General features: G+C 50.7%; 1 long non-coding RNA gene across 1 annotated transcript; it reads left to right on the top strand.

Annotated features, from left to right (window-relative positions):
- The first annotated feature begins 1,886 nt into the window (after positions 1 to 1,886).
- On the top strand, positions 1,887 to 9,657 carry LOC106559603. Its single transcript, XR_005367371.1, has 2 exons — positions 1,887 to 2,014; positions 5,294 to 9,657. It is a non-coding gene; the product is annotated as an uncharacterized LOC106559603 (long non-coding RNA).
- Positions 9,658 to 26,404: the final 16,747 nt, after the last annotated feature.

Here is a 26,404-nt window from a genome sequence, read left to right as displayed (position 1 = left end):
GACACAGACACCTTGGGGGTCCCAGCAGGCCTGTGAGGTAGAGGAGGGGAGGGGTACGGTATCAGAAGAGCCCTCTGATGAGCCCCAGGCTCCATGTTGCTTGCAGGACAGCAAGTGATAATATTGCCAAGGTCAGAAAGGTTGACCTGCTGTCCATCAGACCTTTCTGGGAGAGAACAAAACAACAACACTCTGGTGCTTCTTTCCACCTCAAGAAATGGGCCGCAGTGCCTCAGCAAGATCATCACCTCCACTTCCTCCCAGGAGGCACCCTGGTTCCCCCTCAGCAAGTCACCAGTCCTCCCTTCCCTGAGGGAGGAGGGGTTCCACTCTTAGGCCCCAATGCCTGGCCTCCTGGGTATGTCCTGCCTCCTGGGGGACAGGGCTGGGCAGGCTGGCCTGTTCCTCTATTGGACTGAAAAATCCAGAAAATGGGAAAAATGCATTTTAGTTGTCATTAGTGGGAATGTGACATTTTTTCTTGGGGGAAAACAGTGTGTGTGTGTGTGTGTGTGTGTGTGTGTGTGTGTGTGTGTGTGTTGTGGGCTGGGTCACACTGTCCCTCATCCTGGGAATACAGACTCCTGCTTGAAGGAGGGAGGGCAAAACCCAGCAAGGAAAGGCCTGCCTAAGGAAAGCTTTGGCTTTGCTGCTGTTCACACAGCATGAGGTTGGCTCCTGCGTCCCTGCGGTGGGCAGGGGAGGTGAGCGAGGCAGAGGCCCTGCTTCAAGGTCCAGAGAGTTGTATTTCCTCAGGGGAAGCCCGATAGGGTCAGGCCTCAGGGACCAGAGAGGAGGCTAGTGCAAAGTCCACCAAAATGATTGGCTGTGTGGAAGAGGGGAGGCTGGACAGAAGTGCAGCATTTCAATTGGGGTGAGGGAAGAGGAAGAAAGAGAGGGTGCCAGGTGAGCAGCTGTGCCAGCCAAGTATAGAGGCAGGAAGCAGAAAAGGAGACCTGTCTGGAAGAGGATCTTGTCCAAATAAGTATTATCATTAGCTACTAATGATGTTAATACTAACTGAACACCTACTATGTGCCCAGCACTATGCTTAGAGCTTCCCATGTTAACTTCTTTAATCCTCACAGTGACCCATGAGGTAGGTACTACTATTCCCATTTTAGGGAGGAAGACACTGAGTCCCAGAGAGCTTAAGTCATTGGCACAAGGTCACTCAGCCAGCCAGGGGCAGAATCAGGATTTGAATAAGTACATCCTGACTCTGGGGCATCTATCCCTAATCAATAAACCTTTCTGTTTAGCCAGCACATACTGAGTGCTTCTTATGTGCCAGACACCATTCTGAGCCTTTTATTCTTGGAATCCCTGTTGTTAATCCCATTTTACTGAAGAGAAAACCGAGACACAGAAAGTTTTGCACAAAATTACTCTACGTCACCCAGAGAGCAGGGGAGCTCATGCTGGGCCGAAGCAGTCGGAGTCCTTAGTGACTCCACAAGCAGTGGGTGGGGAGATGGTGTGGGTGAGGCCCTGGACATCGAACCGTGGGTGTGTGGACTTGCTGTCAGGCCCTAGGAGTTTTTGCATGGGCTGATCACCAAGAGGGAGGAGAGATGTAGGCAAGATGCACACAGATGGGCGATGTGCCAAAGGGCCACTCATGAATGGGACAGAAGATGCAGCCCAGAGACAAGCTTATGGGCACAGGAAGCCCTTTCCAGAAACCCCACTTACCCAGGGGTGGGGCAAGTTTCCTAGCTGGGGCAGAGAGGCTTTCTTTTCCGTCCCTAACTGGGGTTCCACTTCCAGGGAGCCTTCAGAGGCTGGGGCAGGGGGCAGGGCCTACCTCCTCTGTGGCTGGCTCCCATGGCCTAGTTTCCAGGCGGCTGCCAGGTACAGGGCCCTGGCAGACAGGTTATAAATATCCCCGAGTGACAGGAAGGCCTTCACTGACGCTGATGTGGATTAAGCTGGATGTGCAGCCTCAAGGTCACTGGCACAGCTGTGGCTTCGACTGCTCTCGGAGGATCTAGGTGAGGGGGCTGCCTAGGAGGTAAGAGCAAGGGGGCAGGGGCCCAAGCCTAGGGCTTTCAGACTTTCCTCCCTTATGGTCCAAGTTCTTTACTCCTGCTCTTACCTGCTCAGTCTCTCTCTATCCTTCCCCTACCCTGAGCCTCTTCTGCCCTCCCTGAAGCCTGCCCTTAGGGTTTTCTCAGCCCAGTCTGGGACCCAAGGCCTTAGGACCCCAAGGCTTTGGTGGCAGGATGATTGTCAGGTGGGGCAATGGGTTGTTAGGTGGGGGAATGGTTGCCAGGTAGGGGATCGATTGTCAGGTGGGGGTTAGGCTGTCTGGTAGGGGAATGGGTTGTTATTGGGGGGATGGATTGTCAGGTTGGGGGGATAGGCTGCCAGATGGGGCATGGGTTATCAGGTGGGGGGATGGTCTGTGGGGGGGAATAGGTTGTCAGATGGATGGTGAATTGTTGGGTGGAGAATGGGTTGACACGTGAGGGATGGCTTGTCAAGTGAGGGATGGGTTGTCAATTGGGGGGTGGGTTGTCTCGAGGGGGATGGATTATCAGGTTGGGGGGATGGGTTGTTAGGTAAGAAGCTGGGTCATTAGGGTCAGAGGGTGGGTTGTCCAGTGGGGGGATGTGTTGTCAGGTGAATGGATGTGTTGTCAGGTGGGGGATGGTTTTCCAGTGGGGGATGGGTTGTTAGGTGGGAGATGGGCTTGACTAGGGGAATGGGTTGTTAGGTGAGGAGGTGGGTTGTGAGGGGAAAATGGGTTGTCAGATGGGGGTTGGGTTGTCAGGTGGGGGATGAGTTGTCAGGTGAGGCATGGGTGGTCAGATGAAGGATGGGTTGCCAAATGGGGGCAGTTCTTGTCCTGTTCCACCTTGTGTTTCAGCCTCACCTCTTCCCTCAGCACCGCATTTCCCCCACTCTTTCTGAATACAGTTGTACAAGAATTCTGGGTTGTGCCAGCAAAGCCATCCCCAGCTCCCTGGGGATGTCACATGTGCATGTGCATGTGACCATGTCTTTTCTGCTTATAAGGTAAGATTTAGAAATCTCAGAGAGTCACCACAAGGTGGGACCTGAAGGATGACTGACTTTGACATGGAGATTGAAAGGGCACATGATGAGGGCATGGCCACAGCCCAGGTCTTCTGAACTTTCTGACACCCAGCCTAGTGCTCTCCAGTGATTATCTTCTGATCCGGCTCCATGCTACAGGAGCCCCAGGAAGGTCCAGGGACCTAGGCTTGGTTAACAGGACACCAGTTAAGGAGCTGACATGGATAGGGAATGGGGCAGGGCACCTCTGCCCTGGCTGAGGGGTGAATGGCCACTGGGGATGACCCAGCAGAGGCCAAATCTGGGGCAGCAGTCTGAGCAGTGCCCATAGGCTGGGGCAAAGCTAAAACCAGGTCAGGACTACAGGGGAACTGATACCCAAAAGAGTGCTGGGGATGCTGGACATGATATATTGGTCCTTGCCATCCATGTCCACCTCCTTCTGTGGTTCCCTCTGTATCACGATGGCTAGAAGGCTTAAAGTGACATTTCCCAGAACCTCATGTTGCTGGAATTCTGGCTGTGATCTAAGTTTTGCCAACAAGTGGCCTGCCCTTGGGATACGGAAAGTGGCAGGAGCCAGAGGCCATCCCTGCTGCAATGGTAAGGGAAGGTGAGTGGGCTGCAGCCAAGATGAGGATTTGTAGCCATGGTCTTGTCACCTGCTGCCTGGTGGGGGCAGCTGTGTCAGCATCAATAATCCCAGCAGTGGCAGCTGCTGTATCCTGGTCTTAGGCTTGCAGCTGTGCACAGGTGACCTGAAGCCAACATCCTAGCAGTCATCCTTGATCTCCATTCATCTGGCCCATCTGATGGATCTGGAGGCCCCTATTACCCTTATATTTTTGTGTCTCCCTTCCTTCCTTCCTTCCTTCCTTCCTTCCTTCCTTCCTTCCTTCCTTCCTTCCTTCCTTCCTTCCTTCCTCCTTCCCTCTCTCTCTCTTTCTCTCTCTCTCTCTCTTTCCCCCAGGTGTTCCTATCTTCTACATGGATTGACACACAGGATGTAGTGGGGACAGGTGGATGCAGGGCTGAATGGAGGAGAGCTGGACTGGGGCCTGATTCAGAGGCCAAGGTGGATGCCGAGCCTGGCATCTGTGACAGGACACGATGTGGTAGGACAGAGCAGCAAACTGCAGGTGTCTGCAGAGCCAGGGTCAGAGGCTCTCTGGGTGGCCTGGGTGGCCAGGGAGGAACCACTAACTGGTCCGGATGCTGGGGAAGACATGGTAGGAATCCCAGCAGACCTCTTCAGAGACAACCCAGTGCCACCCTTGTTCAGAGACTGAGGGCTCTTCCCTCCTCCATAGAGTTGAGGGAAATGGGAAAGCAAATGCAGACACAGTCACTGGGAGCCCTGGGGGGCTAAGCTGGGTCAGGCTGCCGAGACAATTCTAGCTCATCCAGTGGAGGATGTAGTGGCAGATGAGCAGGCCCTTTCAAGAAGGCTGGCTGGAGAAAGGCACAGACTGTCAGGAACATTTCCTAGGGAACTTGCCCAGACTGCCTTGGCCTTGCAAGGCTCATCTCGACCTCCTCAATGCCTCCAGGAAGCCCAGATGCAAGTCAATCTTCAAGGTGGAGGTGCTGCAGTGAGGGGTTAGAGGGTGGGTTGTCCAGTGGGGGGATGTGTTGTCAGGTGGGGGATGGTTCCTCCCCCCTCCCCCCCCCCCCCCCCGCCAACTGCCCTTTTGCTGAGGGGGAGGCCCCAGGCTTCAGTCCTGCCATGCCAACCTGACTGAGGCCCGCAGCCAAGGGGACGAGGAGCCGGAGGCTGTCAGGGGGGTCACGTTCTGGCCAGACTCACATCTGAGTGCCACACACTCCCCCTACAGAATTAAAAATAAGAGACTGTCAGAGGCCAAAAATGACAAAGTGGTGAGCTGGGCATGAGCCATGCTATTCCTGCCTCCTGGCTCCTGACATATCGGACTGGTCTGGATGCCTTCCCTCCACCCAGGACACACAGACTCCCCCACCCCATCCCCACCCCGCCCAGTTCTCGGGGGTCTTGCTGTCTCCTCCCTCTGTGTACATTCCCACCTGTAAAGTAGGAGTAACAGTGATACCCGGGCATGGGGTCATCATGAGGGTTAAACCCCAGGGGTTAATGTGAGCACCCTGGATCTGTGAGCTGTTGTTAAAGCTACTGTTGTTAATTGAAACTGTTAATCAGATGATTGCCCTAACTCTCCAAGTTCACGACCAGTAAAACTATACTATGTAAACATTTTCTGGTTTTCTTTCTCAGGACACCAAACCTCACACTGGAGATGAAAGGCAAAGGCTTAGCGTTCCCACCCTGCACTGAGCGGCCATTCCTGGGCAGGTCCAGCCGAGCACAGACGGCGCCTCCAGAAGTTTGTGGTGGGCAACCTTGCAGTGGGTAGAAATCAAAGATACTGTTTGCCGAGTGTTGCTGCCTGTTGAGTAACAGGCACAGTCCTGTTCAGTGCTAAGAGGAGTTATCACCACCACATTACAGATGAAGAACCAAGCTCAGGGACTTGAGGAAGGTTCCCATGGTCCCAGAGCTAGTTGGAGGTGGAGCTGGGATTTGAACCTCGTCTGTCTGGTTGAGAGCCATGGGTGCACTGCCCAGTGGAGCCCCGCCTGTCAGACCCCGTCCATGCTACCTCGGCCCTCTCCCCACCTTGCCCTGCCCCTGCCCCCTCCCACCAGCACCTTCTGACCTGGGCAGGGCAGCCAGGGGTTGGATGTGGAAGCACAGGGCTGAGCCAGGGCTTAGTGAAGCCCTCCCAGCTCAACTTGATGGCTGCCGGGTGGTTTTCTCCCTTCTTTCCTTTCGTTCAGTTTAAGTTCGTAGTGGCCATGCTGCTCCAATATCGTCCACTGGCGTCCCAGCACTTTCTCTATGGGGAAAGGACAGGACTGGTCTTAGCTTGTGGCAAGAGGAGAAGACCACTGAGCTGCAGGCCTTCCTGGCAACACGAGGGTCACCGTCCCTGTGGGACCTGCTCCTGGGCTCCCTTTGAGAGGAGCAGAGGGGAGCTGGCTCCCTTTGCTGGTGCTGGAGACTCAGAGCCACTCTGGAATGATCTGAAGTGTGGTCGGGTTGAAGGGGGACAAGCTGCGACCCCATCTGTGCTCAGCCCTCAGCCTGCAGTCCCATTATCCTCAGGGGTGGCAGACTGGGGACCTATGGCCACATGTTCTCTTTGGCCAACGCAGTGTCTCATGATTTTGAACTTGGGTGCTTGTGCTCCTTTATTCTTCCCCATAACTCCCACTTGTTCTACTTACTACGATCAACATTTGCCTTCTTGCTACCTGGTGAGTATCGCCCTCCCCACACTTCCGGGGGATGCCAGTGGCCCTGGGAAAGGTGGAACCTCTTCATTGCCATGAAGGAGCTATTTGCGCTTAGCCGCCCTCTGATAACTCCAGTCAGCTAGGGTCTGGGCAGCTTGGGGGCAGGTTGCGTCATTTCGGGGCCTGAGGCACTGCCCTGGAGTTGTGCAAGGGAACCCAAGGGACAAGTGCCCTGGTCAGGTAACAGTGGGAGATTCTTGGCCATCTTCACCTTTTTTTCCAGGATGGGCCTCCATGGGAGTATCCTAGCCACTATTTTCTTTAAGTACCTCCCACGGGCCCAGGATTGTGTTAGATGCTTCAGAGACATCATCCGAGTCAGCTCTCTGATGTGAGGGTATTATCCACATCACAGACAGGACAATTGAGGCTCGTAGAGGAAGGGTCACTTGCCCAAGTCGTCACTGCGGACAAGAGGCCACAGGGGTCCAGAGCTCATGCGTCTGCATGGCATCGTGGTGACACATCTTTACATGTCAGCAGCATCTCTTTTTATCAATTTCATCAAAGTGGATTCATGGAACGTCTCCTTCTTGCCAGGATCCAGGCTGGATGGCTATAGTCCAAGCCCCTGACTACTTCCTGGGCTGACGGGGGAGAGGCAAGATGAGCAAGCAAGAGCCTTCTAAATCACAGACATGACGTAGTGCCGGAATATTCCCGCCACCGCCACCAACAAGACATCCAGCAACGTTTCCTGAGGGCTAACTGTGTCCCAGGCTGTCCCCGGGCTTCATGGGTATTAACTCTCTCAAGAGCCTGAACGAGTGGGGACAGCCACCATCTCCATTTTAGACAGGAGGTTACTGGATCACAGAGAGGTTAGGTAATGTGCCCAAAGCCACACAGCTAACAAGTGCAGGGCCAGCGTGTCTTAACCATGGTATCGGCCAACAGAGCTGCAAAGCACTGCAGAAACACAGAAGGTAGAGCAACCTCACAGACTACCTCACTGGCCGCTTGCCACAGGCCCACAAGTGAGACTAAGTGACAGACTCGGAGGAGGTCAGTGACACACCTGCCCAAGATCTTCAGCTAGTAACTAGTGGGGCTGGGTTTTCAACCCAGACTTCATTCCTGCCTTTACCTCGAACTAGCTGGGAAGGACTCATTAGCTGACAGAGAGGAGGTGATGCGAATACTGCAGAACGGGAGCATCCTTCGAAATTCTCAGCCCTGGGGTTGAAGCCTTCCGTAATTCAGTTGATGAAGTGAAGTGCCTGCTGACCTGGCTCTGTCGGAAGGGGCTTTGCCAAAAGCCTCCGTCCCCTGTTTGAGTTGTGCAGCCTGCCTCTGATTGACGCCCGCTCAGCCTCTCAATCCCCGAGAGTGATTCCGTCTCATGGATGAGAGCCTCCGACATCTGTACCTGTCGGGCGACAAATCCAGACGCACACTCCCTGTCTGGTTAGAGATGCATCAGGCCTGATTAGGCCTGTGAACCTGCCGGCTGCTCTCAAATCCCTTTAGCTGAAAGTCTCAAAGATAAATGGAAATCGGGGGCAATTCTCGCCAGGAAGTTGCCTCGTGACGTGGAGTGAAAGGTCTAGAGGAGCGACATGGGGGAGTGGGCAGGAGGACCCCTATGTGATGCTGGGGTGGAAGAAATGGCCGACCAGCAGGTGCATGGCAAGGAGGCCCTGTCCCTCTCAGATGACCTCAGTAAAGGCCACACCGGCTGCTGCCCGCCCTGCCTGACTCTCTGAGCCACTCCTTTGCCACCTACTTTTCCTCCACCTTTGCTCCCAAACCTGTCCCAGCACCCCCTCTCTTTCTCTCCCTTGGAAGCCCCTGCCTGCCTGCCCACCTCTCACCGCTCTCCTGCTGTGGGGACCAGGGTAGCACAGCAGCCTGCAGCATGTCCACTGCCCCCAGTAGGCACCATCACTAGTGCTCAGGGGACAGGCTGATGATGCAGGCCAGGCAGGGGACAGGACAAGGCAAGGAAGGGAGGGCAGCACTGGAGATGGGAAGACTCAGCTCAAGGACCTCTGAGATCCAGGAGACATACCTCCTCCCCTCCTAGGATGGGGAGCAGGGGTTCCAGCACAGAGGCTGGGGACAAGGGCAGAGGTGGCCTGTGGGAGGGATGCCTCTTCCTCCAGACTCAGGATGCATCTGCTTCCCTCTTTCCCCTTCCATCTCTCTGTTCTCCACTCTAGCTCTCTGTCTCTGGGCTTCTCTAACTCAGCCCCTTGGTCTCTTTATATCTCCAGCTCTATGCAGTGTAAAGGATGAGTTGGAATAACTTTTCAGCATTAACCACCGCTCCTGTGTGGGGGAACATTATCTTAATTGAGTCTCAGCTTGTTCACAGCCACTCAGCTGCCATAAATAATGGATGTCCAAATGGACTGTAAACCAGAAGAACTGAACAATGCTGCACGTTGCCATTGCCACTAGCTTCAGCCTTCTGCAAGGAGCCCAGCCTCCCTCTTAAGAAAGTATGGCCCAAGCTTGTCACAGCCAGACATCCAGAGATTCCCAATGAGAAGTCCTGTAGTGGCATGGACCAAAGGGAAGCTGTAGGGAAGGAACTGGGAACTTGCCCATCCTCTGTTCCTTTTAGTGCGAGGGCAGTGAGTGTCCCCCAGAGATGCAGGTCTTCTGGGCAAACCATCCTGCCCACGATATCGATAAGACACCGAAACCGACCCACACTTTCCCATGTGCACCAGCAGATGGTCTCTTGGTCTGTAGCTTAAATCCTGGAGTATGAATCCTGTGGCCGTCTGCTTACCAGGTCCCTGATGAATACACCATCCTCTGTGCATAAAGCAAGCTGCTGTTTAGAGAGTCTGAAGCTATTTAACACACTTGTGCTGTTTGCAGAACCTCCTTGTTTATAGAGCCAGCCAATGATTGCAAATGAGGGCTGTGTGCAGATTCAGATGCTGTTGGCTGCCTCTGCCCCTGAATTCATAGTCAGAGGCTTCACTCATTCCCAAATCCCAGTTCCCACTTGTTCTCCCCCTCCTTTTGACTGCTCTACCTGCCCAGGGTCTTCACCGCTGCCCGGTGGACCACCCATGTCAAAGGTATCCCCATCCGCTGTCTCCCACACTGCTGCTGTGCTCAGAAATAGCCTCTGATAATAGGGCCCCCAAATTCCTTTCAGATCTTGAGGTTTTCGGGTTGGGGGGGTTGAGAGCCCTCTGGAAAGGCCACCCTGTGCTACACAGCAGTGCCTGGTAGGTGAGGTTCTCGGTGCCTCGGGGCTTGCTTTTAAAGCTCTGGGCAAACACAAGCTATTAATAAATCTCAGTGTCCGCTTTATTCTAACACATTCTTGTTGGTTTTGTTTTGGATGCCTGTGGGGTGGATGATGGGAAGCAAGCTGTGGTTGTTTAGTGGTTTTTAACTTTAATGGCTTTGGTAATGTAGCTAAAGCCTGTTCAGCTTCCGTTGTTACTGGTACCTGAATGCTTCAAGCAAATCATCACCAGCCTTCTGGTTATCTCTTTAATAGGCCAGGCTGGAGGAACACAGGTCATTGGGATATTTAGGGTCCGCAGAGGAGCAGGGAATGGTCCCTCTGTGACCAGAGTGGAAAGCAATTGCTTCTGTCCAGTGCCATGCCTCCTGATGAGATGATTTCCCCTTAGTTTCCCCTCTGTGTCCTGGGACTCATTTTGTCATAGGCAGGTTTTGAAATTGCTGCTATAGTGATGAATGACACTGCTAATAACACTTAGCTTTCGTATAACGCTGGGCAGGTAACACAGCGTTCCACAAACATTCCTGCGCTAGATATTCATGAAGCAGATGAGGGAAATGAACTTCAGAGACGTGTGGGACTTCTCCAAAGCATAGACCTCAACTCAGCCGACACCACATTCAAGTTGGCCTCTCTGTACCGGGGTTCTCAACTATGGGACAAATTTCAAAGAGACCTTCAGCTCCCTCAGGAGTTTCTGTGAACGCCCTTAAGTTGTTTGCAAAATATTGCACAGCGAGTGTGTCTACAGCTCCTTTTGGGGTGAGGGTCTAGTGCTTTCGCGAGATGTGCCCAAAGGTGTGGAGGTACTAGGACCGTGGCTTGACTCCCACGGCCAGCCTCATGAAGCCAGGGCTTCCGTGGTGCTCAGTCACTCGTCGGCACATGGTTATCGAGTGCCACAGGTATAGGCACTGTTGTGGGCACTGGAGGAACAGATGATCAGCGTGGGCAAGGTCCTTGCCCTCAAGCAGCTTTGGTTCTAGTTGAGGAGACAGGCAAGAGAGTTAAAATAAAATAAATGAATAGGGAAATATTAGTGTGTAGAAGAGGCATGGGGGAAATAAATAGGACAATGACACAGGAAAACTGGGAAGACAGGAGGGGAAGCTTGCCCTGTGATGATGACCTGAAAGAGAGTCTCCCTCATCCATCAGACTGGGAGCTCCCCGAGGGCAGATGCTGTGTCTCTCCCATCAGACTTGGAGATCCGGAAGGTAGGGAACCATGAAATCCCCTGACCATGGGGGTCTAATATGAGACATGGCAGGTAGCGATGCTCAGCCATACTGTCATCTTGAAATACTGGCAAGTCTGGAATGTCCTTTTAACTTGGGTTTTGTTCATTCAGCTTATTTCACAAAGGCCTTCCCTTTGTGAAAGGGATCACTCCTGGGATCTCCAGCCTCAAACCCTGATCTTCCTCTCTCTTTGAAAAAGGATCACATCCTTTTCAGTCCTTAGGATTTCTTTCCCAACATCATATTCCAAGAATAGAGACACAGGCTAACGCCGGTCAGACCCCTCCCCTGGTCCTCCCACCACCTCTGCCCCTCGCCCAGCACCCCTTCCTCCCAGCCACCCTTCCCATGTTTCAGAAAGCTTCAGCAGCCTGTCCCTCTCCCCTTCACAGCTGAGTATGTAACCAAAATTGGCTGTTGTAATGGCAAACTAAACGATGCCCTAATACCCAGATCAATCTTCCTGTGAAATAACTCATTATTCAGGCTCCAATTGCGGGGGATGGAATTAAGACAAGAACAGTTAAAGGAGAAACTGCTGCATCAGGTAGCATTTGGGAATTCCCAGATGAGGTGCAGGGGAGGAGGACAGAGAGGGAGGGGCTGGGGATGGCTGGGCTTCAGGGGAAGGGATGTCAGGCCAAGACACTTCCCCTTAACTTGAGAGGACAGGAAGCTGAACAGTGGGCCACTCCTGTAGTTTAAAAGAAAGAAAGAAAAAAAAGGGCAGATTTAGCAACAAGCTGTAGGGTTGCAACAGAAGTCGCTTTGCTCCAGCTGACTACAGCTTGGCCAGAACACAGGGCTCTGAGCAGACAGCGAGCCACAGAGGCAAGAGCCTGGGCCATGACTCCCAAGGAAGAGACTTAATCTCAGAGAATGGCCTCAGATCTCTAAAGGTCATGCCATGGAGAACAATGAACATGGCCTCTCCATACACAGGTGCCCGTGAAGGGAGAGCATGAGTGGGAAGAGGTCACAGGTGGATTGGCCGTGACAACAGGAGCAGTGGAGACTGGATCTCCTCTGGGCACTCCTTGGCACAAAGGGTCTGTGTCTTCCCCCACCACTTACTTATGTTGGTGGGACAGGAGCCAGCAGGTCGCTAGGTGCTCCAGGAAAGAAGGGTGGTATTAGAGCAAGTCTCCCTCCCAACTCATTTATTCATTGATTCACCAAACATTCCATGATGTTTCCACCAGTCAGCCTCAGAGGATGCCATAGTGGAATGACCTTTTGGCCAAAAGTTGAGAAGCCTGGGTTGTAATCCTCACTGCAGGACAGATTGCCAGTGCAAAAGAAAGACAGGCTCCTCAGGGTCTCCCGGCTGTGGTATTCTCAACTGAAGGTGAGGAGGCTGGAAGAGAGTGGGGACAGCAAAGTTGGAACTGATGCTGGAATGTCCATCCTTGGGGTTGAGGCTGGCTGAGCTGGGCACTGAGCTGGGAGCAGAGTGCAGTGCATGCTGGGCATGGGTGGCTGGGGGAGGCAGGTGCCAGTCCAAAGGTTGAAGTGGGTTGGGCAAGTGTTTGAAAGAAAAACAGAGCAAGAGTGGTGCATAGAGAGAGAAATATGGTGGAGAGAATGAGAGAGAGCCAGACAATAGAAGGGAAGGAGAAAGGTACGGGAGAGGTGGGGAGTGGGTTGTCATCTGAGGAATGAAGAGAAAATCCTATTCTACACAGTTCCTTTCAACAAATTCTTGTTGGAGTACCTACCACATTCCAGGCTCCATTCTAAGTTCTTGGGAATAAAGGCCAATAAGCCAGCAGCTCACTGCCTTCGAGGAACTCCATGGTAATGTGGAAAAGGAGCAAAATAACACAGCGTCGGCATTTTCTATGGGGATCTTAATCTGGAATCCATGGAAAATAAAAGTGATAGCTAACATTCTAGTTTCTAACTAACTTAATATTTCCAGTAACCTTATGAGGTGCATACAGATTAGCATCTTTTGGAGACGTGGGGAATCTGAGGCTTGGGCAGGATGAGCAATTTTGCTAAGGTCACATGGTCAGTCAGTGGTAGAGCATGGATTCAAACCAAGTAGCCTGGTCTCAGAGCCTATGCTCAACCATCACTCTGTGTGGACAGATGGAGGGCCTGGCTATGGTAAAATGGAACCTGCCCTCCCCTAGGCTGAGGCAGGGTAGAAGCAGCTCACCTCCTAGCAGGCAGCTTCACCCCAGAGAGGATTGATTCTTTTCCCTACATCTGCTTTGTATGATGATAAGGAGAAGTCTGGTGCTTCATAAAGAAATGCACCTCCCAAGAGAAGAAGGGAATAGATCTTTGCCCAGGTGAGCTTTGACTCTTTGTCCGCAGTCAGAACCAGCACCTGGCCAGGTTGGAAAGCATGTCAGGTTTTCTCAGAAGCTTTCTAAACTCTAAGTGGTGGTGGAGGGGTGGCTTCAGTCTCTTGACTGCAGACTAAAGATTAATTCTCTCTGAAACTCAGTTTTCCCATCTATACAGTGAGTGGTTGAATGATATCCGTGCACTCTTAATTCTGTGTCCTAGGCCCCTTTTCCTTCCACTGTATTTCTCCTGTCTTTCATTCCTATCAGGTATCACATCCATAAATCTTGTATCAGAAACTGAAGCAGGCAGTAGGCTTGGCAGATGAGCAGTTCCCATCAGACAGATGAAGAAATAGGTAAAGAAATGGCTTTGTCTTTGTACTTAGGAATCAGTTTGACTATCTGTGCTGAAAGTTACAACCTAGAGTAGCTAAAACAAGACAGAAGCTTATTGCTATTGTGAAAGAAATTCGGAGACTAGCCAACCACACCAACAGGGTGGATCTTCAGTGTCAGGGACCTGAGCTCCTTCCCTCTATACCATCCCTGTACTCTGCATGTGGCTTCCACCTCCTGGTCTTAAAATGTCTGCTAGAGATCCAGCCTTTGCAGCCACGTTTCAACTAGTGAGTAAGAGAGAAGAGATTGAGAGAGTTGTGCCTTCTCCTTTTTTAGGAAGGCTTCCCGTAAGTCCCATACAACACTTCCGCTTAGATCTCGTTAGCCAGAACCTAATCATGTGGATACACCTAACTACAAGGGATGCTTGTAGTTATAGTGTCATGCTTGTGATATAGTGTCATTTGGTAGCTGGCTGTCAATCCTGGTGCTCAGCTAGGGGTTTCCTTACTGAAAAAGATGGGGAGAATGGATGTTATACAGACACATAGTAATCTCTGCCCTTTGCTCTTGACTTTAAATACGCTGATATCCAGGACAATGGAAATTATCAGCCAGGGCATCTATTACCAAAGGTAAGGCTTGGGCATAGCATTTAAGGATAGAAGTCCAAGTTTCTAGATTTGTCAGACTGGGAGTAGTTGAAGAAGTGTTAATGACATTAGCAGAAGCTCTGCTGGTACAACATGACAGCTGTACCACCTGCTCAGGCCCCTCTAACATCTCGTGTCCTGGGCAGGAGCAGGTCCAAACTGGTAGGGGGCGCTAAGCTTCCCGGCTGTGGGGTTTGGGAGCCTGGGGACAAGGAACCAGACAGCTCGCGACACCAGGCATGTGGCCTGGGAGAAAGGAAGGGGGAGCAAATGGAAAAAGTCAGGTGTTTGGACTGAGGACAGGAAAATCTGAACTCCTTGTCAGGAGCTGAAGCTGACTCACGGCCCCACGGTGGGTCCGCCCGGAAGACAGAGGTGGGCCACTCCTGGGTAGCAGGAGGAGGGAGTCCTGGAAGCTGGCTAACAGCAAGCCCCCTCTGCAGTGGAAATGGGATTCTAAACAGAATAAAGCTTGGGAGGCAAAACAAAGCTATTCCACTGAATAAATGTTCTGCATTAAAGCAGCCAGAATAGCAATGAATTAAACATCAGGTTTGAATGAAGGGGAAATGCCGTGATTTATAATTGCTTCAGGCAGGAGGCAGCCTGGGAGAGAGGCTGAGGCCCCATTGGGGACCGGGTTTCCCCACAGAGCTGTGGAAGCACTGAGAGGAGATATGGACTGCCTTCAGGATGGGGAGACTGAGATGGAGTCTTCTAGAAAAAGAGGGCAGCCCGGGGAGAAGAAACGGCACCAGGAGGCCCAGCTGCTTGGCTTAGCCTCGTTGTGTGACCTTGGCTAAGTCACTCGGCAATGTCTGTCCTCCTTTTCCCATCTGTCTGATGGGGGTAATAACACCTGCCTCCTCTTTCTGGGTTCTTGGGAGGATAAAGGAGATAATGGATGATAAGATAAAGGGTTTTGCAAATGTAACGTGCTGCTCTTGCTGCCTGGTCTCTGCCTCTGTGAAGGCTGCGTTCATGCTAATGCTGAGCTCTCTCTGCTTCTCTAAGGTGATCTGTCTTCAGGGAGGCAGAAGGCGGGGAGGGGAAGAATAAAACAAGATGTATCGGCAAGCGCTTAGAAATGCCGCTCTGGAGATGCCTGTCAGAACAGCTCCGTGTCAGCTGTCCCCCCTTCCTGCAGGCAGCCTAGTGTAGTGGTTATGATTCTGTGGGGTCTGGCTTGGAGTCCCCGCTCACCTGCCTGTTAGCACGCGACCTCAGGCAAGTGAGGTAACTCCTCTGCGTCTCCGGCACCCCATCTCAGAGTGTCCTTGTGAAGATTCCATGAGGTGATCCGAGCAAAACACTTGCACTGGCACATAGAAACTGCCCTGTATGTTTGCTAGCTCTTATTAAGTTTCTAATACTAAGCACATCAACTACACGTCTAGAAAAGGAGCCACAGACTGGTTTTATAGGCTCCAGGATACTGCCAAAGACTGGCTACTCATACTTTGCATAAGGATCCCCTGGAGGTTTTGTTAAAATGCAGATTCTGATTCAGCAGGTCTGGATTGGAGTATGAGATCCTGCATTTCTAACCAGCTCCCAGGTGATGCCAGTGTCACACGTTGAGAAGCAGGAGTTGAAGGGATGCTTCTGGTCAAATCCCGATGGTGCCTGCCTCCTCCAGTTAGATTTCGACTATTTCAGGAGGCTGCTGGGTCAGCAGGTCTGTGCTGCTGCCCCCCCGCCCCCAGCTCCCATTCCAAAAGAGCTGTTACCCAAAGCTGCCTTCCTGGGGGGTGGGTATCATTGACATACAAGAGGGATGAGCCTTGATTTTCAACTGACAGGACTTTATCAGCTCACAGAAAACCACCCAAAAGGTTCAGGCAATCTGTCTTGCTGGGATATTTCTGATCTATTACAAATGACACAAAAATCCATTCCTAAAAATTCCCAGCATCTGACGATGGTGCCAAGGCTGCTGGGAGAAAAGTGTTGAGTGGGCGGGCGTAGCTGTGGGCAGCTCCCCGCTGGACGCCCCAGATCCTGCCGGGCTGACAAGCCTGTCCCTTGTGGACTGTGTGCCTGGGGCAACTTACCTTTCCTGAGCCTGGCTTCCTCAGAGATAAATGGGGATCACAAGAGACCCCACTTTATAGAGCAATATGCATAGGCATGGAAAGTTGTCCAAGAATGACTAAGGGAAGAAACCAAATTGCAGAAAAGCCTAATGCCATTTTAGAAAATGTACAATAGCATGTATTTGCAAACCCACGGGAGCATCTAAAAGTATATATACCAAACTGTTAGTAGCAGTTATCTGGAAAGGGGCAGTTGGGATTATGAGGGACTTTTACTGTCAATATTGTGAATTTCTATATTGTTTGATTTTTTAAAATGATGAACATGCATTACTTTTGTAAATTTTGTAAAAAAAAAAAATCTGCTTAAAAATGGCTAGTGCCAGCCTTATTGGAGAGAGAGCATTCGCCAAGATCCCTTCCCCTACCCAGCACAAACCATAGCACCTGGGGCCAGAAGGCCTCCATGAGAGTCTCACTTTGCACTCACCATGTAACCGGGCCAGCTCCCTTAATCTCTCTGAGCCCTGGGTTTCACATCAGCAAAATGGGAATGGTGATCATATCTGAACCAGAGATCAGCATTCAGCAAGTACCAGTGAGGACCAAACGGCAGCTCCTTTTTCCAAATGTGGACATCCCCCACCTCATCCCCACAGTAGAAAGAGGAGGAGGAGAAGAAGGAGGAGGAGGAGGAGGGGAAGGAGGAGGAAGGGCAGGGGAGAGCAGAACAACAGGAAGGCAGGGGACTCCTGCTAGGGTTAGGGGAAGGCCAGGGAATCCTGCTAGGCATCTTACAGTAGCAGAGCTGGTATTTCCTCCAACCAGCAAGAAGAGGAACAGATCCTGTTGCCCAGATTATGACATAGCTCTCACTACCCTACCTTCCAATCTGAACATTTCCATACCTCTGAGCCTCTGTTCGAGCACTCCCTGAGAGGCCCCTCCTTCACCTGACTACTTCTTGCTCACCCTTCAAGACTTGGCTCCTGCAGGAGTCTTCCTTGAGCCCCTTGCTGGTCAGCGGCACCTTCTGGGTGTTCCCTCAGCAGGCTACATTTCTCTAACTCCTGGGCTCACTCCACTGTATAGTAATTGTCCTGTTTCCCATTTAAGACAGTGAAGTGGGCAGGTATGGGTCTTATTTGTCTCTGAATCCCTGGCACCTGGCACAGTGCCAGGCACATATTTTTATCTCTCTTTCAGCTTTCATACACCTTTTTATAAGCGCATTCGATTTGTCCTGGAATTTCATCGTTGATTCCCTTGGGCCAAGGCCAATCGGACTCGCCTACACAAGGAAGAGGGAAATAGGAAGGGCAGGATTGCTGGGTGGTGGTGAGGGCATGGTGCCCTCTAGTGGCCAGGTACAGGGGAGGCTGCAGCATCCCTCCTACAGGAGAAACGGAGGGCTCAGGTGGGCCTGGGGCCCTCTGTCAGACCAATGAAGATCCCCACAAGCGAGCAAATGAGAGGGGGTCGCTCTATTAGCCGTTTCCCCAGCGCAGCTGGGAGCAGTCCTCCTCCATGGACCCAGTAGGGGCTGTGGCTTGGAAGCAGGAGGAAGCCCAGAGACGGCCCCCTGGTGGAGAGAAGGAGGCAGCCACGTGGAGGTGTGCTGGGCACTGCTGCAGTGGGGGTGGGAAGGGACTTGGAGATCCCAGAGGTGAGTGATCTGGAGGAGGGACATGCCTCCTGCTCAGACGCTGGTGAAGGCCTGAGAACGGAGAGGCCCTTCAGCTGGGGGGACCTGACCAGCTTTTTCTTGCAGGGAAATCACATCTGAAAGCCCCTTGCACCTCACCTCTTGGCATCCTTCCAGTTGTGACATCCTGGGATCCAGGAGGCTCCCTTACTCCTCCATGACCTTCCCTAAAGCCCCTCCTGCCTCACACCCATAAACCAGAATCAGTTGGCAGGCTCTGGTCAGGGCTCCCCTCCTTTCTTGTCATAGGGCACTAGGGACATTATTAGATACCTTTCTCCTTTCCACACCTCTGGGACGTCATGCCCCCAATTACCCTTTGTAGGGCCACCGAGGGGCCCACTGAGACCTTCCGAGCAAGCAGCCAGCCTACCTCCCCAATGTACCGCTCCCTTTCAACCAAGCTTCACTGCCTGGGGTGGAACCTAAGTCTTTCTGCTGCTGCATGAACCCATGTCCTGAGTTCTGTCCCCTTCCCCAAACTACGGAGGTGCTCATTAGCATCCACCTGCCTCCCTCAGCCCATTTAACTCCCACTTCCCCTAGGCTTTCCCTACAGGTTCTATTTTTTTTTTTTTTTGCCCCAACTCTTCATCATTTCTCCTATTGGCTCTGGCTCCTCCCCAGAACCTCCAAATCCTTCTTAAATGTGACAGCTAAAATAAGATCCGGGAGAAGGCCAAGTGCAGTGGGATGATCGCACCCTGTCTTGCATGTGCTGCTTCCTCCTTCCTGGGTCCTGTCCCAGAGGTGTAGGCTGGCCCATCACTGAAGATGTTACCAGGCTTGTGTCCCCTGTGGTCCTGGGTCCCCTTGGATTCTCTCCTTGCCTCTTCCTGGATTGGTAGGGCCGGCGTTTAACTTCTAAAAGCTTGGCCTTCTATTTCACCCATCCTGAATGGATCATTTTTCTACTCTGCCAAGCTTCTCCTGAATTATATCCTGGCTTTCTTGGACTGTGTCTGCCTTCTGGTGCCCCAGGATATGCCAGGATCTCATTCTAAGATGCACCTAACTGGCTTCGGTTTGTTCATTTGTTTGCTCACCTATCCATTTAGTCAACAGCTACTTGCTGAGTTCCTCCCAAGCGCCAGCCACTCTGCTGTCTTGAGGATAATGCCATGCCCAAGGCAGTGCCTGCTGCCACAGAAAGCATGGCCTTAGCAAGCATCATTGGAATGGGACAAGAGCCATTCAGGGGCCTGTGGGAGACCATGAGGGGGCTAACTGTCTCTCTAGGAGAACTCATTATGGCATATAGCAACTATATTTCTATAGTGCCAGATATGCCGTGATAAATAAACAAATACACAAAAAACATCAACCAAACCAAAGTAAACAAACCTCCAGGGGCACCTGGTGGCTCAGTGGTTGAGTGTCTGCCTTTGGCTCAGGTCATGATCCCAGGGTCCTGGGATTGAGTCTCGCATCAGGCTTCTTGCAGGGAGCCTCCTCCTCCCTCTGCCTATGTCTCTGCCTCTGTCTCTCTCTGTCTCTCATGAATATATAAATAAAATCTTAAAAAAATTAAAGAAGCTCCAAGTCTCAGTATCTTAACACAATAAAGTTATTTTCCCTTTTTTTTTCTCATGTGTGCATCATTCCAGTGTAGGTTTTGACTCTCCAGGCAGCCATCCTCTCTAGAGACTGATTGCTTCAGTCTAATGGCATTGTGTCAACACATGTCAACATCCAGGTTAGTGTGGCAGGGAAAGGAGAACTTGGGAACCCCACACGTGCTTATAAGTGCACTGGACTGCAGGACACCCACATGACTGCTGCCCACACGCGATGGGCCAGGACTGGTCATGGGGCCCCAGTGTCGGCGCAAGGGAAGCTAGGAGATACAACCTTGCCACGTTCTCAGACGGAGGAGATGGATTGGTAGACACATGGCCTTGTCTCTCCCACTACAGCGCTCATGGCTGGAGCTCAGACAGAAAAGGCCAGTGAGTCACCATCACCATAGTCAACCCTCCTCTTTAGCCACCTGTCTTTAAAGCAGCTCTTGACTTAATGTCAAGAATGGGTCACGGCCAGATGCCTGATATTTCCCACCCAAGGAAGGACCCAACAGGGTCCCATCCTTGGGGCAGTCAATGGAGGCCTTGGCTCCATCCTGAACTAGCAATGGGATCTTGGCTAAAGGGCCTCAGGGTCTCAGCACAGGGCAGCTGGGGATCCCATCATGTTGGTCTTGGACCTGTTGTTCTCCAATCCCTGCCCTGCCCTTCCTGGGCATCTCAGGGTCTGACTGCTACAGGCTGTCTTCCCCAGACTCCCTGTCAGCCAGGTTCTGTCTCCCTGGCAGGAGTGCAGGGTCAGGGAAGAAGCAGCAAGGAGTGGCCCCTCTCTCCCTGCCTGGAGCAATTATGGCCCAGCTCCTGCCCTAGAGGTCATCATGGTCCCAGCTGTCGCAGGTGACCCCAGCTCCTGGATCCTGTCAACAGCTCCTCTTCCCTCTTTCTGTCCAGCTTGAGAGCTGGCAGTGGCTTCTGGAGGTTGCTAATTTCTAAATTATGTCACTGCTCCATTTGGCTCTTGGCATCTCTAACATCTGTGTAACCAGGGCCCTGCAATACATTCCCTCCATTGTGTACTGGAATTGATTTCTGTTTTCCCATTTAGATCCAGACTGATACACCATGGACTTGGCAGGACCTTGGTGGGGGAGGGGGAGGGAAGTGGGGAAAAGGGAGTGGGTACTAAGTGAGGTAGAAAATATGACACATAGAGATCAGATCTAAGCCATAGTCTCCTTCCTACCACCCTCTTCGTGGTCTCCAACGCAGACATTCGCCCTCCCAAGGGTTGTGTCCTCTAAATTGGTCCTTGGCAATAAAAGATGGGGGGAGAGGGATGAGCCCTGGCTGAGTTGGTCCTGAGGCAAAGGATAAAATAGGCGGAGCTGAGTCCTCTAAGTTAGAACAAACTTTCTAGGAGGCCCCTACAGTCAAGGCCTGTGGTCCCCCATCCATCCCAAAGCCTTGTGCTAGGAAAGCTGGTGGGGAGACGTTTGGGTGCAGGGAGGACCTTGCCGCATCACATAAATCACCCTCAGGAAGGAGACCAGCTTCTCAGCCAACACGATGGGCTAACTCGGCCATCCATCCTGGCCCAGCTCATGGCAGCCGTGGCCGTGCAGGCAGCAGGCAGCAGACAGCCAGAGTTCTCTGTATGCAAAAGAACAGCTTTGAGGTGGGGAAATAAATAAAATCAGAAACCATAAATAAAACCACCAGCCTTGCACGGGGTGAACAAGCAGCCCCCTGGGGAGCTGGGCTCTGCTTGGTGATTAAATTCCAAACCAACCCAGCACCAGGCTGTGGGGCTGCAGCAGAGGGAGACAATCACAAAGTAGTGGAAACTGAGGGATTTCAGACAAAGACGCAGAGCTTTAAAATTTTGAGGGACCTTCCTGGTGGCTCTCAACCCTGGCTGCACATTGGGATCAGCTCTGGTGCCTTTTTTTTTTTTTTTTTTTTTTTTTACAAACTAGAAAGACCAGATAGGGGCCCTCCCCAGCCCCTGAAGATGCTGACTCAGTGAGGCTGGGTGGGGGCTGAGCTCCTCTAATGTTTCTGAAATGAGCTCCAGTCCAGAAGCTTCAAGCTCCACTGATAAGGAATTCAGGGGTTCTGAGAGCAGGGCCAAGGGGTTCCTCCGCCGAAATCAAATCACGCAGCTCTTTTCCCAATGCACAGAAGAAATCAAAGTAATGAATAGAATGTTCTGTATTTAAAGTTTCCCCCCATAAATTTTTCTTCTCCTTTTGGCACCTGCTGCAGCATGCCTGCCAGTAATCAGTGAGAAACTGATATGAACAGAAAATCTCAGAAGCCATTGATCACATCTACTTTGACGATTTTTTTTTTTGCAAGCCCATGTGCTTCAGCTTATGTTTTTATATTGTGTTTCTAGCACAAATTAATTTAAGGTAACATTTCCAGGCAATTTAAGCTCCAGATAAGAATATCAGGTAGCAGCTCCCTCAAATTTTCTTTAGAGCAAAGTAGGGTTAATGGTAAATAAATAAGACTCCATCTTTTGATATCCCCACGGTGTCCATAACAGGTGGTTACAGCCTTCCTAGAGGTCAAGGCCACAAATCCCAGAATTAGTTTTACAAGGGGTGAATGTCAACCCCACTGCTAATTAGGCACGTGAACTTGAAAAAGATTATTAACATCCCCGTGCCTTTGTTTCTTCATATGGGAGCAGGGATAATAAATAGTATCCACATCACGTGGCTGTTCTGAGGACTAAATAAATCCGTGTATCTAAAGCTCTTCCAGCAGCACTGGCCACTTAGTAATGCTATTCGCTAAAACCATTTAAGGATTCAATGGGGGTGTGGGATAGCAAGAATTGGTGTCTTTAAAGAGGATGCTTTAGTCAAAGGAATAGTCTTTTTTCCATTAGTTTGGGGTGGTTTTATTTAATTTTTTTAGAAAGTTTTAGGCTCATGGTAAAATTGAAGAGAAGATACAGAGATTTCCCATATACTCCCATCCTCACACATAAGCACAGCCTCCTCCCCATTATCGACATTCTCTCACCAGAGGGGTACATTTGTTACAACTAATGAACTTACACTGATTCATCAGTATTTCTCAAAATCCGTAGTTTACATTAGGGTCCACTCTCAGCGCTGTGCATTCTATGGGTCTGGACAAATGTGTAATGATGTGCACCCACCATTATGGTGTCATACGAACCATTTTCATTGCCCTAAAAAAAAATCCTCTTTGCTCTACCTATTCAACCCTGGCAGAGCACAGAGATCTTTTTATTGTCTCCATAGTTTTACCCTTTCCAGAATGTCATGGAGTTGGAAACATGTAGTAGGTAGCCTTTTCAGATTGGCTTCTGTCCCTCTGTAATATGCATTTAAGGCTCCCTCATGTCTTTTCATGGCTTGATAGTTCATTTCTTTCTCACACTGAGTAATATTCCATTGTCTGGATGTGCCATAGTTTATTTATCCATTCCCCTACTGAAGGACATCTTGGTTGCTTATTCATATTTTGCCAAATATGAATAAAGCTGCTGTAAACATCCACATCCAGACTTTTATGTGGATATAAGTTTTCAGCTCCATTGGATAAGTGCCAAGGAGAGCAATTGCTAGATTGGATGGTCAGACTACATTTAGTTTTGTGAGAAACTGCTAAACTGTCTTCCAAAGAGACTACCATTTTGCATTCCTACCAGCAATGGATGAGAGTTCCTGTTGCTCCACATCCTCATCGACATTTGGTGTTGTAAGTGTTCTAGATTTTGGTCATTCTAATAAATGTGTGGTGATATCTCGTTGTTTTCATTTGCATTTCCTTGATGACACATGAAGTGGAGCATCTTTTCATTTCTCACTTGCCATCTGAAGATCTTTAAAGAGGATATCTGTTAGATCTTTCATGGGATGTCTGTTAAGGTCTTTGGCCCATTTTTTAAATTGTATTGTTTGCTTGTTGTTGAGTTTTAAGAGTTCTTCATATATTTTAGATAATGATCTCTAATCAGATGCATGTTTTCCAAGTATTTTCTCCCAGTCTGTTGCTTGTCTTCTCATGCTCTTGACATAATTTTTAAAATTAATTAATTTGAGAGAGAGAGCAAGAGAGAGAGAAAGCACAAACAAGGGGAGCAGCAAAGGAAGAGGTTAAGAGAAGGCTCCCACTGAGCAGGGAGGCCCATGTAGGGCTCTATCCCAGCACCCCAAGATCATGACCTGATTCAAAGGCAGATGCTGAACCAACTGAGCCACCCAGGTGCCCCTCTTGATATCATTTTTTAATCACACAATAATCCTTCCAAAATTCCCAACAAGATATAGGATATCAAAGTATATATAGGATTACAAAGTACCAGCCCCTCTTCAAAAACCTTTACCCTAGAGCCACCTTTTCCTGGAGATATATCTGCTGCTCTTCAGCAGTTTGAGCATTGCCAAGTCTTCTCTTGGGAATCTCTGGGTAACTAAGACACCTGTTCTGTTCTCTAGGGACTGACAGTCTGGGAGGGAAGATAGACAAGCATATAAAGTACGGTAGAGGGTGGTGAGTGGAAAAAGGGACCTAAGAGAAAGAAGCTCATGTGGTTTTCCAGCATTACCTGTGAGGTAGGTTACAGAGTGGTTCTGGTGCCAAGTAAGGAGCCAGGCCAGTGGTTCCCAAAGTGTGGTCCTTTGACCAGCAGGATCAGCATCAACATCATGGGAATGGCTTGTTAGAAATTAAGTCCTCAGGCCACCAGGACCTGTGAATCAGAAGCTCAGGGGGTAGGTTGCAGCAGTCTGAATTTTGACAAGCTCTCAAGAAGATTCTGATGTACCCTGAAGGCTGAGAACCACTGCCCTAGAACTAATCCCTCCAGAGTCATCCCTGAGACTCCCTGTTCTCCAGCCAGCAGACCAAGGAGGGCTGTGGACAAAATCACAACAGATCTGCCCAAAGAGATGATGCCACAGGCATGAGCTCACTTACAGGGACAGTGAGCAGAGCTTGAAAGGTGCAGAGCTGCCCATTGGACAGGGGGGTGGGGATTGCAGGTGGAGAGGAATCACATTAGCCATTTCTCCTTCAGGCCAGACCTTTTCCTGGGAGACATGTCTCAGCCCCTTCCCTTTGCTTAAGGGAAGTGTCACTGCACACTGCTAGGTGGATTTCTCTGGAGGAGTCTGCAAAGTGCACACACCATCCATAATGAATGAACCCATTTCCTGTGTGAATCAGGCAGGAGTCGGGACAGATTAGCCTTGGTAATAGAGTTAAAGTCAAGCTCATTTGTTTGCAAGACTGTTGGGAAGTCCAAGTCCCTTGGTGCAGCTCCGTCTGTTGGGAATGGAGCAGAGAAGGAGGCATGATGTTCCCTTGAGAATGTCTGTTGCATGTGTGTGCCTGGGCTCCTTTATGTGTGCATATATATATTTTTTGTAGACATTTTTAGGACAGAGGGCGGAATATGAAAGCCATGTTCCACAGCCTGAGACCCTGACTTGGTACAGTCACGGCTGAAGCCCTTCAGCCTCTTGCCTTTTACCTCTGCCCCCACCTGAGACCCAGGTCTGGCCCTGACCTCCAGCCTGGTGGGTGGGTAGGTGGGGGAGCTCTGCTACTTCCTCAATGTGAACTAATGATTTCTTTTTTTCAAGATTTACCTATTCCTGGAGTCTCATGAGTTAAGATTACCAAAAAACCATTCATATCCCATTAAATCAACTTGGTTCCTCCAAGGGAACAGGTCTGAGAGAGCAAATCATTAGGGCAGGAAAGGCAATGAGATTTGAGGCTCCCATATTTCCCCCAGAGTCACCCAACCTTGGGTTCTCCCTATGATTACTGCTACCACTACTTGGCTGGCCTTGGGAGCATCATGCCTCCTTTAAGATTGTTTTCCAAGTAAGCCGCATTGTCTTTCCTCCTTGTGTCAGCTGGAACAGTTAAACAAGTCTTTACTGGAAACTCAAGGATACAATAAGAAAAAGAAAAGGCACAGCATTGCAGGCAATGGGTCAACCTGACTCACAGAGACATGTCCCTTAGGGGTGGCCTAGCCCTCTTCCCTCACCACCTCATACCAGCCTCATTGTGCTGGATGCCATCTTGGTTCCCATGCCCAGAGCTCCTGCCTGGACAACAGCCCCTGTGTGGTTGAGATCCAGGAAAATGAGGCCCAAAGAGAGAAGGATGTTCACCTCTGGTTGTCTAAGAACTGCCCTCAGAGATCTGGGTATTGGACTGAGGACTCCACACTTCTAGGTAATACTGAAAAGGAGGGTAAGAGCATTCTCTTTAGGGGAGATATTATCCCTTCCCTACACAAGCGTAGCCCCAACAGTCACCAATGCTGGGTTTAGGTACTAACACAGTAGCTTAAATCAATCCCAAAGATAAATAGAGAATCAAGGGCCATTACTCTGGAGATATGCCCAGATCCCTGCTTTGTCCCTAGATGGTCAACACTGGCCTTTACCAAGCTGCTATACCCCTCTAACATTAGCCTCATGCCCAGAGATGCACCTGGTCCTGCCCTCCTGCATTCTTCCCTTTCACCTTCCTCTTATGGTGGACAGGCTTTGTTCCCCACCTTAGGGCTCCGGTCTCCTCCAAATGAGATAGCCTCTCAATATCTGAGCCATGACCAGAGAAGCTGAATTAAAGGTTACCAGAGTGACTTGAAGGTTTCTTAAGAAGCTATAGCTAATATAGGCCTAAACCCACACAGAACATAGTCCAGGGCTAGAGGAGATGAGCAAGTCCCCAGCCATCAGCCACGTCCCAGGGAACCAGGCCCCAAGGAGGAGGGTCTGAGGGCTCAGACCCCTGCTGGTCCTTCCTGGGAGAGCACAGATTTCAGATGAGCACATGCTGTTCCTCATGGGGGAAGTTATCCCTGCCTTTGCTGAAAACGTTCTTATGGCTCCCAACACCTACTTCGGGTAAAATCGAAATAGCTCAGTGCTGCCCATAGGCCCTTGAGGCCCTTGCCCCTGCATGGGTGTGAAACCCATCCCCATGCTTCTTGTGTGTACCCACA

This window comes from Canis lupus, chromosome 12, assembly GCF_011100685.1.
Source record: "Canis lupus familiaris isolate Mischka breed German Shepherd chromosome 12, alternate assembly UU_Cfam_GSD_1.0, whole genome shotgun sequence".
NCBI lineage: Eukaryota > Metazoa > Chordata > Mammalia > Carnivora > Canidae > Canis > Canis lupus.
Note: the sequence above shows the minus strand (reverse complement) of the source record. Positions and strands in the feature narration are given on the sequence as shown.